Below are 4,270 nucleotides of genomic sequence, written 5' to 3'. Positions count from 1 at the left end.
TTTCAACGTAATTTCAAAGCAAAAAAAAAAAAATCGAAGAGTATCATTCTAAAAACGTTGACGTGGGACATTCCAATATCACTAAAATGCTTCACCTTTTTCCCCAGAATAAAATTTCACCCAAATTTACACATTTTATAAGTTCTGATTTTGATAAGAACAATATTTTTATATATTACATAAATCAACACCTTCTGCCTCGTTCTAATGTCTATATTAAAAAATAAATAAAAACGGATATACGGTGCTGAAAAACTCAGCCTAACAAACAACTTTACTGGAGGTATTGATCTTGTAAGGATATTTGTAGAAAATTCCCTCCCAAACTTTTCTTCCTAATCGGGGGAAGGACTCTGAGTTTCTTCTGTCTCTCTTGCTTGTCCAGAAGCCAGTAGGTTGGGTTGCAGAGAGGAGCTATCCATGGTATTACTCAGCTCCTCAGGGTCCACTCCTTCAATTTGAAAATAAAGGAATTGCTCGACTGGATTACCACAGTCGTATTTCTAATGTATCCCATCTGCATGCATGATTCCAGATACTTCCCAGGAAAAGTTAAGAAACCCAATAGGTTGACAACTCATAGGTCTAACTGAGACCCCACCAACCTCGAAACACCTCAAGCAGCTGCTTTATCAAGTGTTTGATCGTATTTCTCTCCCAGATGTGTATCTTTCCTATGCCATGTGTTTCTAATCAGCACTTTCCCTGTCTAATTGCCTCATTGCAAGCTTCTCCCTGAACTTGTCAGCCACAAACTCACACTTCATGCCTTACTTGTCAGAGGAAAATTGTTCTTTTAGATGTACTTCGGAGGTAAGAACAAGGATACTAAACATTTGGTTCAATGCATCATCAGAGTGTATTCTCCAAGAAAAGATGGGTGATGTCATGAATGACTATCATTGTTTGTTAATAATTATCTCCGGAAGCACCCAAAGTTCAGTTGGGGCCGTAAAGCATACAGGAAGCCAAAGTCTCCACCACAGTATTATTCTTATAGCAAAGAATTAACAGATGATGCCAGCAGTGATATCGTCCCAAAGGAAGTGCATTGCCTTGTGCTTGAACCAGGAGTCTGGGAGTCACAACTTCTGCATCCCACTCCTGGTTTCTGTCTCGCTCTGTCTAGCTATCTAAGCTTTCTATCAGCTGTGATGGTAGAGGTGAATCATTCTGCTTTTGCTGGTGCAGTTCACTAGTCAGATAAGAAACCTCTATATTTTTTGTGAATAGATGTTCTGTACCAGCTGTAGCCTAATTTGGGGGTAATATTTTTTTTGCCACACTCCCCAGTTAATTTCCTAATTGCCCAATACAATACTGAAAGACTTGGATTCATTATTTTTGTTTCATACTTTTATTAGTACAAAGAAAGTGAAGAACTTGAAAATCAAACACAGAGCCATTCCTTTAAAGTCTCTGGTCCCCATAATTTGGGAGTGGCAGTTAGCATCTTAGTGAGCTTTACTTTTTTCTGCTACATGTGTGCTAGCAGAGGGCATGTTTCAGATCAATACTCTCTGTAATTTAGCATTCAGCTGAAATTAAATCAAGGTGTACCAGCCAAAAAAAGAGCCATAGTAGAAAGTAAACATGTCTTTAAGTATGAACTTTGAAAAACTGCATTTTTCTGCTTGCAGCAGACCCAGACAGTGTTAATGGACCCCCAACTGCAATGGGAGATTTGGAAACAGGGACAAAAACCGTATTCTTGCATAGAAACTCCAAAGCAGCTTTTGGGTACATTCCAAGTTTCAGCTGCCTGCCAAGAACTTGAAGTTCAATGGAAAGGTCCAGGGCACTTACGTCACGGGATGTCTCTCTCCAGGCTGTCTGTCTTCTGCTGCTTTGCTTAACACAGTGCACTGCTGTTGTAAACCCTCACCCGGCATCTTCAATGTTGCTGGAGACACAGTAAAAGAAAGTGTGCAGCTTATGGTGCTCCTCAAATCGTGAAAGTCTTTCTTCAAGTGGTGTCTCAAAGCATAGGAGAAAAAGTTGGTTTTATAGTTAGTTAATGGTTCACCTCTGATCTTATGTAAATCAAACATTCTCTTTTTAATTTGTACTCTTAGTGGTTTTTCTTGTGACAAACTAGCTTTGATTTTCAGCTCAAACTGTTCTTTAACAGCAGTCAGGACACTTGTGAATTCCTTATCAGAATGGCAGTTTACAGAGACATTATTTGAGTCTTTTAGCTGATGCATAGATTGCTCTATAGCCACTTCAAGTTTTTGAAGTATGCTGCTGAGGATGCTGACTTCATGAAGAATAACATGCCAAAGTACTACAATGTACATAATTTAAAATTGAACATCACCCAAGACAACCGCTTGCATTTGTTTTCTAAGTTTTGGTTCCTTTGGGTCCCTTTAAGGTTTGAATCCTTGGAAACTGAAACCAAAATATCATAGGCTTTTGAGTCTTGGTACTAAAATACTCAAATAACATCAATTCAGCTTTCCCATCTTGTTTCATGTAACAGTTCTGGAAACTGTATGGTCACATGTTAGCCCCTTATCTCCCAGTATTGCAGCAAGACTGCAATAAAAGTATAAATGCTTTGAAGCATATCAAAAAACCGTACAGCTTCTGTATACGATTCAAAGAATATGCAGGACCAAAAGCATTCTCTTGTTAAGGTCTCAGCTTCTCTTCTGAACTCTACTATGTTTCTCTTTTATGTTTGCCATATTATTGTAGCCCTGACCACTCAGATCACTAAATGAGATTCCCATTTCTATTAACTGTTCTAGGTGCACCTCTCATGATGGTGCCACTATGTCATATCCAAAAATTCAACAAAAAAGGTATGTGGTCATAACACTGCCTTCTCTCACTTCAGTTGTTCCTTCTGAAGAAATGAACTGAAAAACCACTGTCATCCCTTCTTGCTTACTAATGACTTGGGCCCAACAGCTCAAAGTACAAAGGATTTCCTCCTTAACCATGTCCCTCAAAATATTCACAACTAGTGCTGGACTCTGTTTCATGCTGTTGGCTTCTCTTTCCACTTTTCAGTTGCAATCTTCAGCATCAGAAAGATATTTGCATGTTCATAAACAATTGCCACTTCTACTTTCTGTTTTGACCATGAAGATTTGTGTTATCACTGAAGATCACTAGCTGACTACATGTGTGCATAAATACAAGTTAATCCAGGAACTTCTAAACAACCAAGTATCAGCTGACTCATTCAATACAATGAGTTGCCTATTGTCTGCTGTTGTTGGACAGCAAATTCCATAACACTGCCAATTTGATAATCTGAACAGAAAACAAATATTGCTGGGGAATAATAGATGCTTCATATTTGCAAACGTGCTTTTTTGCTGCTCCTAACTCCTAGCTAGGGTGGTTGGCTGCCTACTTCCCTTACCCTTAAAGCCAGTCTAGTATATGTAGCACGGGTTTTTCCCCAGCAACATTCAAATGATCTGCAGCTTCACTTTTGTTCCTAACTTGGACAAAGTGATTGTTATATTTGGTGTAAAGAAAAATGTCACAATGGATAAGACACTGATGCTTGTAGAGCTGGGAGCTTTGTTCTTCTAAATCTTTTAACACCTTGGCACTGTAGTCAGAAAATGTTCTTACCTCCAGGATGCAGAAAACTTGGAGAGTTGAAATATTTTACAGCCAAGCTAACTTTATTTCTCTTTCCCCAAGTAAGATGAAAGGAAGATCCTAATCATTGCAGATATATCACATGACTGTTTGCAATGTACCTGATGGCCAGTCCCTGACTGAGATCTAGGATGGAAGTCCAGCAAAGCATTTGGGATCTGAGATATTTTGGACAAGCCCCACAGCTTTGATGCAAGTGGATGGGTTTTGACACCTTTGCCATCCTGTAGATGGGTGTTGCAGTCATCAGGATCTCGTAGTAGCAGAAATAGTAGTAGTAGTAACAATAATAATAACTTAACATCGTATGTCTACAAAAGATCAGCCTTTGAGTAGTGGGGGGGGGCGGGGTTACTATGATTATTTCCCTTGTATTCACTGGCAAGAATACAAGACAGTTGTATTTTGCTTCCGTGGCTTGCTGGCATTTGGGGTGATGGAGCTTATATCACAATGGGTGGCCAGTGCCTGATTTTAAGTTCCTTTCCACGGCCTTGTGTTTTTCATCCCATCTGTCCTTCCCAGGGATCATGAGACTTGCAAGACCAGAACCTATCTGAGATCCATATTCTATATGGGCTCAGACCCTTTTTCTTCAACATCCCTTATTCTGCCTGTGCTGTACTGCGCAGGCATTTGCCTG

At 39.6% G+C, this 4,270-nt stretch overlaps 1 long non-coding RNA gene across 2 annotated transcripts in view; it reads right to left on the bottom strand.

Moving 5' to 3' along the window:
- Positions 1-905: 905 nt before the first annotated feature.
- Positions 906-4,270, bottom strand: part of LOC109292882 — a 134,108-nt gene continuing 130,743 nt past the window's right edge. For both annotated transcript variants that reach the window (XR_002096196.1, XR_002096195.1), the window contains exon 5: positions 906-1,903. This is a non-coding gene — a long non-coding RNA (uncharacterized LOC109292882). The remainder of the gene's footprint in view (positions 1,904-4,270) is intronic.

This window comes from Gavialis gangeticus, unplaced genomic scaffold (assembly GCF_001723915.1).
Source record: "Gavialis gangeticus isolate Ggan-Ray unplaced genomic scaffold, GavGan_comp1, whole genome shotgun sequence".
Classification (NCBI taxonomy): Eukaryota; Metazoa; Chordata; order Crocodylia; family Gavialidae; genus Gavialis; species Gavialis gangeticus.
This window is presented reverse-complemented; position numbering and strand designations above follow the sequence as displayed.